The sequence below is a fragment of the Myotis brandtii genome, unplaced genomic scaffold (genome assembly GCF_000412655.1).
Source record: "Myotis brandtii unplaced genomic scaffold, ASM41265v1 scaffold131, whole genome shotgun sequence".
Classification (NCBI taxonomy): domain Eukaryota; kingdom Metazoa; phylum Chordata; class Mammalia; order Chiroptera; family Vespertilionidae; genus Myotis; species Myotis brandtii.
Window position 1 is genome coordinate 80852 of NW_005354632.1, and position 12271 is coordinate 93122.

General features: G+C 49.2%; 1 long non-coding RNA gene across 2 annotated transcripts in view; it reads right to left on the reverse strand.

Annotated features, from left to right (window-relative positions):
- Positions 1-10679: 10679 nt before the first annotated feature.
- LOC102262758 overlaps positions 10680-12271 on the reverse strand; it is a 17503-nt gene continuing 15911 nt past the window's right edge. The window contains exon 6 of one of the 2 annotated variants that reach the window (XR_313202.2): positions 10680-11238. This is a non-coding gene — a long non-coding RNA (uncharacterized LOC102262758). The remainder of the gene's footprint in view (positions 11239-12271) is intronic. The other variant, XR_001360852.1, reaches the window with a different exon arrangement.

Consider the following 12271-nt stretch of genomic DNA (forward strand, 5'->3'; position numbering starts at 1 on the left):
CGCCCAGTCTCGGCTTTCCACGACGGCCCCTCCGCTTGGGAAGGTCCAAGAAGCGGCTCACCAGAGGGAGCAGATGGACAGGCACGATTCTGGGTTACTTCGTTGGTGTATTTTGCTAACTTTTAAAAAAATATATTTTTATTGATTTCAGAGAGGAAGGGAGAGGGAGAGATAGAAACATTAATGATGAGCAGGAATCATGGATCGGCTGCCTCCTGCACGCCCCCTACTGGGGATCGAGCCCGAAACCAGGGCATGTGCCCTGACCGGGAGTCTAACCGTGACCTCCTGGTTCATAGGTCGACGCTCAACCACTGAGCCACACCGGCCAGGCAACCCACACAATTTTCACATCAGGTCTGCGAGGGGAAGGCAGCAGGTGCCATTCTTCCCATTTTCCAGATGAGAAAACTGAGTCTCAGAAGGTTCATGGGAACCCACAGCAGGGCTGGGAGGGAGGCCAGATCTCTGCACAGGTGGCTGACTCCCAAATCCGTGCTCTCCGATTTTCCACCGTCAGGCCCAAGCTCCAGACCTGGACAGGCCTCCCAGCCCAGGTCTCCACACCGGGGCCCACTGTCCATCCCCATTTTATTGGTCATTCAACATGCCCTTTGGAACACTTGTCAGGACTGGGCTCTGGGGTTTTGAATTTTATCACTTAGGACCACTTCCTGCCTCATCTTCTGCCCATCTTCTCCCCAGCCCTTCCTCATCCCCACTGCGAGCTGATGGCCTCGCTTCACGTTTTATTGAACAAATGGAAGTCTCGAGGACCAAAATCTGTCCTCTCTCCACCATCCAGTTTTCAATATTGTTGGGCCAACACTCTCTGCCTCCTCCTCCTCCCATCAGAACGGAAGGTGTGTCCCTTCCGCCATCGACCAGGCTCACCACCTGGGCCATGGACCCCATTCCCTCTCATCTTGCACCCTCACTCGTGCCCTCTCTCTTCCCCATCATTGATCTGTCTCTACTGGATCATTCTTATCAGCATAATATGCCCTGAATCTCGTTCATGTTAAATTTCTCTCTGGGCCCCACCATTTCCGCCAGCAAGTACTCCACCTCCCTGCCCCCTTTATATCATACTTTTTTTTTTTTTTTGCCTGATGTTGGTTTGACCCCAGGTCGCCGGATGGATGTTAATTCCATCTTCATTTCAGGTCACCCTGCAATTGTGGTTCTGAGCAAGGTGCTACCCTGCTCCTCAACCACAAGGCTGGTTTTTTTTCTTCTTCTGATGAGCTAAAGTGTTACTGGTTTTTACAAAGCGATCTTGTATCTGACAGCCTTGCTCAGTTCTCTTAGCAGGTTTCACACCTGTTGATTCTGTTGCTTTTTTCTCTGTAGGAAATCAAGTCATCGACAGAGTGGCAGTTTCATTTCTTCCCTTCCATCTTGACCTGTTCTTTCTCTCTTTAAAGGGTTGTGAGGCTTTTGTAATGCTTTAAGAAATAAAAAAAAAAAAATAAAGGGTTGTGAGGGCCTTCAGTTCTACATCAAATAATGATGATAGTGGGCCTCTAGTCTTATTCCTGATCTTAAAGAAAAGGTAGCTGCAGTAACTCAATTAAGTATAATATTAACACTTTATACTAATAACCTATATAGTATATATTTGGTAGATATGATATTAAGGTTTGGGTACATCAACTTCACCAAGTTAAAGAAATTCTTTTCTCTTTTCATAAGTGGAGAATTACACTGATAGAGTTTTATAACATTGAACTGTTCGCACATCCTTAGTATAAATTGTATGTTTTTTATGATGTCCTTTCTAATCCATTGTTATATTTGTTTTACTAATATTTAATTTAGGATTACACACCTATATTCCAGATGAAATAGGCCTATATTTTTTTATCTTCCTGAACTATTCTTACCCAGTTTTGGAAACAAGATTATACCAGCCTCATGGTAGGACAGTTTTTATTCTTTTTCTATTGTCAGAAACTCATTTAAGATAGAAATTATCTGGTAAAATTCATATGGAAAACCACCTAAACCTGGGGAGAGATCTTTGATTACAATTTCATTTTATTTAGTGCTTACTGATCTTTTCAAATTTCAGTTTCTTTCTTTATCAATTTTGAGATTTATATTTTTCTAGAAATGTTTTCATTTCGCCTAGATTTTCAAATATATGAGCATGGAGTTTTCATAATATAGTTGTCTTAATGTGAGCTGCTATAACAAAATAGCATAGGCTGGGTGACTTAGACATTTTCTCATAGTTTCAAAGGCTTAAATGTACCTTCACTTACTTTTCTGCCTACATACGTCCCTCTCTCTCCCCCCAAGTCAGAGCACTGTTTCAAGGCCAGCCCTCAACAAGTCTTCAATAAAACTCTTTTCTGAAAAAAAAAAAAAAAAAAAAAAAAAAAAAAAAAAAAAAAAAAAAGCGGGGGAAAAAAAAATTCTCAGGTGTTTGTAGTAATTCTTCCAAGGGCCCTAATCCCATCCTGGGAGCACCACCCTCATGACCTCTTCTAACCCTAATTACATCCCAAAGGGTCCACCTCCAACTACCATCACCTGGGGGACTGTATCTTGCCGGGGCAGAGGGGCGGGAGGGCTCACTAGACTTAAACATTCCTGTCATATTTATTTGTCTGTATTGTGTTTATTTGTATATATTATCTTTTTTCTTGATCTGTCTTAGAGATCTTACGAATTTTTTGAAAGAAGCAGGTTTTAGTTTACTAGTCTTTTTTGATGTTGTAATTGTCACTCTCTTTCACTGATCTCTGCTCTGGTTTTTATTATTTCCTACGATCTTATTTCTTTGAAGTTGGCTCTGTTGCTGCTTTTCTATTTTTTGAGTTGGTGGCTTAGCTCACTCCTTTTCATTTTTATTTATTTATTTTTGCATTCTGATAAATGTTTTCAACAACACATCTTCCTTTAAGTTCCACAGTGTCTCATTGTCAGTTCGAACTCTTGTTATTTCTTTGTTTCTATTTTTTGAGCTGGTGGCTTAGCTCACTACTTTTCATTTTTTTTTATTTTTGCATTCTGATAAATGTTTTCAACAACACATCTTCCTTTAAGTTCCACAGTGTCTCATTGTCAGTTCGAACTCTTGTTATTTCTTTAGGAGTTAGTGTTTAACCCAAGTGATGCTCTTTAGTTTCAGACATATATATGTGTTTAAAAACGAAATCTTGTTATTCATTTCTAATTTTCTTTCATACGTTAGAGAACATAGCCTGAATGATGCTGATTCTGGTGGCTTCTTTAAGGACTTAATATGTGGGCAGGTTTGTAAACATTCCAGGTGAAACTCAGAAGAACAGAGCGCGCCCTCGGTGCCTCACACCGTGGATGGCAAAGGCTAGACACAGGTGGATCTTACCTCTCCTCCTCACCAGCAGGGAAAGCAGGTCTTTTTTGTTGTTGTTGTTTAAAGTTATGTTTTTTGTTGATTTCAGAGAGGAAAAGAGAGGAAGAGAGACATAAAAACATCACTGATGAGAGAGAATCATTGATCGGCACCCCCCCCCCCGGGGATCGAGCCTGCAACCTCAGGCATGTGCCCTGACCAGGATCAAACCGTGACCTCCTGGTTCATAGGCCGACGCTCAACCACTGAGCCACACGAGCCAGGCAAAAGCAGGTTTATGGAAAGATGTGGAGCTGGGCTCAGTTGGCACCTGGCATCCCTTTCACCATCATAGTTCTCCAGCCTTCTAGCGGGAGGGGATTCACGTCTTCAATGGAGGTTAGAGGTCAGAGAGCAGAGCACAGGAGTGCAGAGGGTCCAGGCTTGTATTCTGGGTGTTGGGCTGTTCTCAAGAGGGTCCCTACTCACTTATAACCTCTGGCAAGTTCCTTTCTCTCCCTGAGCCCGTGTTCTGAACTGTAAAAACTGGGATAATTTTATCTGCCGGACTTAAATCCCAGGGCTGTGTGGGTCCCCAGGGAGGGTCTGTGTGTGAAAGAACCAGAAATGGGGCCAGACTGTAGCCAGACCGTAGCCTCTCTCCATACGCCTTCGTTCCCGGCACTCGGTTAAAGAGGTGCGACCCAGCCTTTGGACACCGTGTGGTGAAAGGAGCAGCCTGGCTCTGAAGCTCTGGGTGTTTATGGGTCTGAGGCCATCTGCTCCCTTTCCGCTTGCTGTGGGTTTGGGTCTGCTCGACTCTGAGCACAGGCCTCTGAATGATTATCATGTTTGAAGGATGTTTTATTTAATGACGTGTCAGCTGGACTGGGATTTAGCTGTTAATGTCTCCAATGTTTTTTACAGTTGCTGTTAAGAATTTTATAACTAGTTTTATGATTATAATAATAATATTCCCTCTCTGCGTCTAGAAGAGCAGCCGAGTATCTGATTTCAGGCCTTCTGTGCATCTCAGTCTTGGGCAGTGGGAGGAGGAAGAGGAGGAAAGAGAATATAAATATGGTTGAGTCTTTATGGAACTCCTGTAAATGAAATTTCATTCATGCCAGTTGAGTCCAAGCACATTCTTAGGTTCTGAAGAAAAGAGAGACACACACTAGCGCAGTGATTCCCAAAGTGGGCGCTACCGCCCCCTGGTGGGCGCTGCAGCGATCCAGGGGGGCGGTGATGGCCACAGGTGCATTTGTTTTAACTTTTTTTGTATTACCTTTCTATTCTGAGTTCAATAAATAGTTTCATAATTTCAAACTTCAATGTTTCTAATTTACACCTTTCTTTACTATATTTTATGAAAAAGGTAGAAACATTAATACATATATCTTTCTGTTTAATTGCTATTAAAATTAAAAAAAAATTAATTTCCAGGGGGCGCTGAGTAATATTTTTTCTGGAAAGGGGGCGGTAGGCCAAATAAGTTTGGGAACCACTGCACTAGCGGTTCATGCTGCTTTTCTGAGGAAACGCACTTAGTTCATTTGCTTCGCCATTTGCGAGTGTGCTCAGGCTAATATTCATACAGGCAGCCCCTGAGGCATGTACACCGAATTTATCAACAACTCTTCCCTAGGAGCGGCCACCACCACAACCAGCTGCCCTCCCGCTGCCCCAGACCCTCCTGAACGGTCCCACGTTCCCAGGCCGGTCACATATTCATTCAGCACACACAGTAAGAGCACCCGGTCCAGCCGCAGAGGCAGTGTGGACCGTGCCTGAGATGGTGGGTTCTGCGCCTATAGTTGGGGTTGACATTCTGGCTGAGCAGCTGTGAGACCTTGGATAAGTGGCTCTTCAAAGACCAACTCGAGATGACCCCGTTTTTATCTTAGTTCTGCAAATAGCTGTGCTTCTCCCTTGAACTTGATACCGTGCAGACACTAGGAATCTTGAAAACGGGGTGACTTTCCTCTTGCTGTTGATTACCAAACAAAAGCTCTGAGCTAACTAGGCATGTGGCTTCTCTCTGGTAACCAGGACTCCCTGACAGCAATTTGTTGGCAATGTTGTACGTGGCGGTACAGAGATGCGCTGATTGAGTCACCACTCCCGCTGTCCCCAGAGCCCAGCTTGGGTCTCTACAGCTGCCTGTAGAGGTTATGTCTGTTTGTGCAGCCTCAGTGTCCTTGGGGAATGGGAGGAGGTAGCCACCATGAGGACTTCAACAGGAAAACTGCCTGCGCCCTAAGTGTGCACTCTTAGTGGCCCAGCTCCTTTAGTTCACACACATAGCCTTGTCCCCCGCCCTCCAAGACGCGCCAGTTGGGTGAGAGTCAAGATGGAGTCCCCGGTCAGCTGCACGCTGTGTCTAGAATCAGCACTTTCCTTCATTAGCCCTGTCTCTTCCCACCCCCTTCTTTGGTGGAGTGTTTCTTTGTGGGGCTCCCCCCGCCCCCACCACCACCATTGCCTTTCCTGCTACCGGGCCTCTGCCAAGCCTACCTAGTTCACCAAACGAGCCTTCTTTATTTTGAAAGTTCAGGAAAAGAGGTTGCAATGCCAACACCTTTTCTCCCAGGCCCTTGCAAAGTCATGGATACTCGAGGCTCCATTTGACAGTAGCCGAAACCCAGTGCCAAAGATGTGTTACAACCCGGTGATGTCTAACCCTCACTTCTCCAGCATCTCAGCAGCGGGCTGCTGCCCAGCCAAAGGCCCTGCCACAGCTCTTTCCCGGGAAGGCTCACTCACTGAACCCAACCACAGTCATTCTTATGTGCGTCTTCAACACCTCGCACGATGCTCAGGTGTGATGGCCTCCAAGCCCACATTCAGCTCGCCTATCTGCTCATTAGGTATAGACCTCAGAGCAGGTTACCCCTGGAGCCCCCTGGCATTGCCGGGGAGTCTGCTGACCCAGGCAACACAAGCCTGGGCCCAAAATCTCAGCGGGGTAGGGGCGTGGGGGGAAGGAAAGGCACGGGTGTGCTCCCAGGAGGGAGAGCTCTGGGTCCTCCTAGGGGTCTACGGGTGGAGATTTTAGGGGAGGTCCCAGGGAAGATCTCAATAGCATCTTCAGCAGCTTTCCAGGTGTGTCCATTCAGGGTGTGGTCTCCACTGACTGACCGGCCAGCAGCAGGGCAGCGGGTCATTATTCCATGCAGCTGGGCCCGGTGGCTGGTTTTATTGCTTAACTGGGCCTGGTGCTGAAACACAGCTGAGGCCTAGATGTTATTTCTAGGGAGGAAAAGTCAGGGGGTCCAAACCCAATGCCCAGCGATGTGCTAGGGGAGGCAAGGTCACCCTACAATTGACTGTCCATGGCTAGGATGCCCTATCCTACCAGGAAGTAAAACATGGCCTCAGGAACCGGCTCCTGACGTGGGCTATCAGATTTTACAAATAAAAATGCAGGCTGCCCAGTTAAACCTGAACTGCAGATAAACAACACAGGCATTTTAGGATAAGTGTGGCCGGTGCTGTGATGTCCCTGGGCCTAGGAGCTGCTGCTGCCAAGCCCACGTGGCACTCAAGGGAGCCGCAGACCTGCCGGGTGCTCAGGGTCTGCTCCCCAGCCTGGTGCCCGAGAGGCAGGCCCGGGTCACACACCGCCTCCTTGTGGGCTGCGTGGATGTGCAGCACCCCCTGGGGAGGGGAACCCGAGTCAACAGCCCCGGGCTTTCCAGGAAGAGAGGAGAGGAGAGGATGCTGGCTCCTGCTTTTATGAGCAGGGCCCGCCCCAGTGCAAGTGCGAGATCTTGGCTCCAGGTCTCCCCCGTGTTTTTCTTGGAGCATCACACAGGGAAGCGCTGCTCTGGGGCATGTGTGCTCTCAGAAGAAGTGGGAAGCTTTTCTCCCCCAGAGGAGCACTTTATAGAGTGGTTTCATCGCTCTAAACTCTAAATGTGTTTGTTAAAGGAAAAGGAGGTGCAAGCTGGAGAGGAGCCGCCAGCCCAAGAGCCCAGGAGCCCAGGAGGCGGCTGTCCAAGGGCTTTGGCTGCGGCCGCCTGGAGGGAGGTCGCTGACCCGAGCAGCCTCCCTGAGCCGGGGACAGGACCGGCAGGGATTTCCAGTCCTTCCAGGCCCAAATGATCCAGAAAGGAATGGTAATAAAAATTCCTTCCACTTCAAAGCCTACGAAGCGTTTTTTATAGACATTCTCAGTAGCCCTTCTAGCAGGTGCGAGGCACGGGCCCGAGGGGAGGGAGCCGTGACTTCCCTGGAATTAGGAGTCTGTGAGGAATGGAGCCGGGACTCAGCCCCAGGCTTCTGGGCCTCAGTCCAGAGACCTTTCCAAGGTGGTCAGATGCCTCGTTGTGTGGTAGGTGGCAAGAACGGGACCACGTGTCTGACCAAACCTGGGTTCAGCAACCTCAGTACTTGGGTTCTAGCTAGGAAAGGATTCAGAGCAAGACCCGAACTGTAAGAGAACACTGATCGGGTAAGTTAAGGAGGCAGAAGAAGTAATTCCCAGAAGAAATGGGCTTAGGAAACGAGTTATGGAGGTAAAGGAAGGGCCACGGAGGCTTGGGAGTGAGAAGCTAATGGTAAGGAGCCTGGGGGGAGAGAGAGGAAGGGAAAAGCAAAAGGGTTCTTGCTGGAGGGAGAGTGCGCTGGGCCCTCCCTCGTCCTCAGGGCTTTAAGGGCGGAGGGTTTAGGGGCGGTCCCTCAATAGAATATTCAGCAGCTTCCCAGGTGTGTCCTTTTAGGGTTGTGGTCTCCACTGATTGATAGGCCCAGCCCGCCCGCACCAGGGCAGGGGGTGATTATTTCAAACAGTTGGGCCTCAGGGCAGCTGTGGCTGGTTTTATTGCTTATCTGGGCCTGGAGCTGAAATACAGCCTAGGGATAGATGCTATCTCTAGGGAGGAAAGGTCAGAGGGTCCAAACCCGCACGACCAGGGAAATGCTGGGGGAGGAGAAGTCACCCTGGGGGCACGGTTCCACCCTACAATTGATTGTCCATTGCTAGGCATCTGTGGCTTTCCACGCCGATGGCCTTCTGTGCCTGCCCGTTGTCCTTGCTCTGCTCCTGTCTGTCCAACTGCCTACTGCAGTTGTTCCTTCCAGGTGGCTTGGACAGCCATGGACAAGCTCTGGGCATGGTGACCAGATGTCTGGTTCGTGCAGGGACCAGGGCTTCCCCGGATGTGGGACTTTTAGTGCTAAAATCAAGGCAGCCCTGGACACACTGGGATGGCTGGTCACCTCCTTGTGAGGCAGCAGGGGCTCCCCGCTCCTGATGGGGCCCTGGCCTGGGACAAGCGGGAAAGGAGGTGGTGGGACTTGAGAGCCACGGAGTCTCACTTCTGTCTCTGCCCAACTGACCTTCTACCTGGCGTCCCCTGCCTTCCCCGTGGCTCTCTCCCATCCCTCATTCACTTACCTCTTCAGTTCCCTTCAGGTCTCCTGACAGGATCTGGGGTGCCACCTCCTTCAGGAGGACCCCGGCCTCCCTAAGGTGGTGGGAGGTACCCTGTCCACTCCCAGTGCATAATGACTTCATCACAGCATTTTGTGTTGAATTTGCTTATTTGCCTAGCGTCTCCCCAAAAACACCTCTGGGAGGACAGGGGCTTCATCTTCATGCATTAATTCCACAAACACTGAGGGGCTCCCCACTGGGTCAGGAACAAGGGGATACAGCGTATCCCGGGGGTATAGTGACAGCAAAAACAAGTCCAGTCCTGCCCTCATGGAGCTTGTGGTCCGTTGGGTGAGACAGGCATTAATCAAATACCCATACGAGTAAAAGCAACATTACAACTATGTCAGTGAACGTTTGATTTGATGACCATGCACGAAGAACCAACAGGAGCCGTACCCCACATGAGGAGAGCCCAGGACGGGGGACCAGAGAGGCTTCTCCTGAGGAAGTGCTGGTGGCATGGAGATTGGAGGCCAAGAAGAGGTTAACTAGGAACAGGGGCAAGAGAAAGCTGCAGGCAGAGGGAGCAGCCTGTTCCCTCGTTTCAGGAGAGAAGACAGCTGCACAGGGAAGGTTCTCAGTGGGGGTGGTAGACTTTGCCCCCCAGGGAACACTTGGCCACGTCTGGAAATACTTGTGTGTCACAACTTGGGGGGAGAGTTGCAGCTGACCTTTAGCAGGTAGAAGTCGGAGATGGTGCCAGCTACCCTACCATGCACAGGACAATCCCCTATGACAAAGGATGATCTGATTTGAAATGTCAATGTTGCCCCTGTTGGTGGAGCAGAGAGCAAAGGGGAATGGGCTGTGAGCGGAGGCTGGCCGCCCTGCAGGTGTGGTAGGCGCGGGGACACAATCCGGTGAGCGTTCTGGAAAGGTCAGGTTAGCTGTAGTGTAAAACAGACACGTGGATGGAAGCGGGGAGGCCAGTCATGGACAGCTGTAGTTGTCCAGGGGACAGATGATGGTGGCTTGGACCAGGGCTTTGGGCATGAAGAGGGAGGGCGCGGAATGGAGGAGGTAACAGAACAGGACGTGGGGAGAAGGACTATCAGAGCCGACACCTGGCTTTCTGCATGCGTGGTGATAATGGCGAGCACACGCCAACATGTTGTAGGCAGCAGGAACGGCATCATGACCCGTCAGAGCAAACCTGGGGTCAGCAACCTCGGGATTTGGGTTCTGGCTAGGAAAGGTTTCAGAGCAAGACCCAAACTGTAAGAGAACGCTTACTGGGTAAATTACAGAGATAGAAGTACTTCTTAGAACAGTGGTTCTCAACCTTGGCTGCACATTAGAATCACCTGGGAATCTTTTTAAAATCCTGATTTCTGGGCCTCATCCTCCGGAAATTCTGTTTCTTTGTTACTAATGTTGTGGCCCCACCCCATAACAAAGAAACAGAATTTCCGGAGGATGAGGCCCAGAAATCAGGATTTAAAAAAGATTCCCAGGTGATTCTAATGTGCAGCCAAGGTTGAGAACCACCGTCTTATAAGAACTCTTGTGATTATATTGGTCCCACCTGGATAATCCAGGATACTCTCCCCATCTGAAGATCCTCAACTTAACTACACCTGCAAAGTTAGAAAACAAGTCATAGAGGTAAAGGAAGGGCCCTTGGAGTGAGGAAGCTAAAGGTAACACCTGTGGGATTGGGGGGAAAGGCCCAGCGCTTCAGGATCCTGGGTCCTCTGGGTCCTCCATCCTAAGGGTTTTCAGGGTAGAGATTTTAGGGGAAACCTGAGGGGAAAGATCTTAATATTCAGCAGTTTTCTAGGTGTGTCTTTTCAGGGTTGTGGTCTCCACTGATTGGCCGACAGCAGCGCAGGGGGTCATTATGCAATGCAGCTGGTCCTGGGGTCAGCCAGGGCTGGGTTTATTGCTTACCTGGGCCTGGAGCTGAAATACAACCGAGGGATAGATGTTATCTCTAGGGAGGAAAGGTCAAGGGTTCCAAACTGCAGGACCAGCGAAGGGCTAGGGGAGGAAAAGTCACCCTGGAGGCAAGGTCCCACCGTACAAGTGACTGTCCATTGCTAGGCACCTGGGCTTTCCATCCTGGTGACCCGCTGTACCGGGCCCATCGTCCTTGCTCTGCTCATGTCGGTCTAACTGCCTTGAGCACATCCCGCTATTGCAGAAGGGTCAGAGATCCTCCTTTTTTACCACTGCATCGTATTCCACTGTGCACATGTACCACCGCTTTTTTATCCACTCACCTCCTGAGGGGCACCTGGGCTGTTTCCAGATCTTATTTGCATTTTAACAGTTTACTCTGGCTGCCATGAGTGGGAGGAGAGAAGCCCGTTAGGAGGACCGCAAGTCCAGTGACGAATTTGTCACAAGGGCGGTACGTGCTGAGGCTTCCGAAAGAGGGATGGTGTCCAGTGATTGAGCTCTTGGCTGCAGGTCTCCTGGGCTGAGTCGATTGTACTGAGAGACAGTTATTGCATGAGCACTAGGTTCCCTATAATAAGAACAAAGTGGCAGGAAAGTATAAAATAATGGTTGCTGAAGGACTAATAAGGCTCAAGAAACAGAGCCAACTGCTTCCCACCCCCAGTGCCCATGCTGCCCTAACCCAGCAGAGATGAGGCCCCAGCTCCAGTCTGACTGTAGCTGAGATGCAGGAGTCTAGACGTTGGACAGTGGAGGACGCATGAGAGGGGACACAAATTAACCAGAGCAGGCTCAGGGGAAGCGCGTGCTGTGGTGGGTCAGGGGCCAATCTGACAAGATCCAAACTGCTGGAGAGTGAACTGTGAGACACGGAGATGGATTTGATGGACAAGGCTCCGCAAGAAGACAAGATGCCTTAAGGATGTGGCAATACCCTGAATAAGCTTCCTGAACCTGAACAGGACAACGGTGGCCCCACAGATGCTGTGAAAGAACAAGAAATGAAGTATGTGTGCCCTGACCGGTTTGGCTCAGTGGATAGAGCGTCGGCCTATGGACTGAAGGGTCCCAGGTTCGATTCCGGTCAAGGGCATGTACCTTCCCAGTGGGGAGTGTGGAGGAGGCAGCTGATCGATGTTTCTAACTCTCTATCCCTCTCCCTTCCTCTCTGTAAAAAATCAATAAAATATATTTTAAAAAAAAGAAAAAAGAACAAGAAATGAAGTATGTGGACTTGGCTTTTATGGAGCCTCCAAGAGAATGTTCCCTTACATCGAAAGCTGATGCCTGGCTTCTTTTTAATGGAAGAGTTTTTAAAAAATACGAAGATTTAAACTATTATATTTCAGCTTCCAAATTTGAATCTTTTAATGATAAATCAAAAGTCAAAAAGGTACTCCCTTGCCCGGCTGGTGTGGGCCAGTTGGTGCGGCATCGTCTCATGCACCAAGAGGTTGCCGGTTCGATTCACATGCTGGGTTTGGGGCTCAATCCCCACTAGGGGGCGTGCAGGAGGCAGCTGATCTATATTTCTCTCATTGATGTTTCTGTCTCTCCCTGGCCCTTCCTCTCTCTCTAAAATCAATAAAAACTTATTTTTT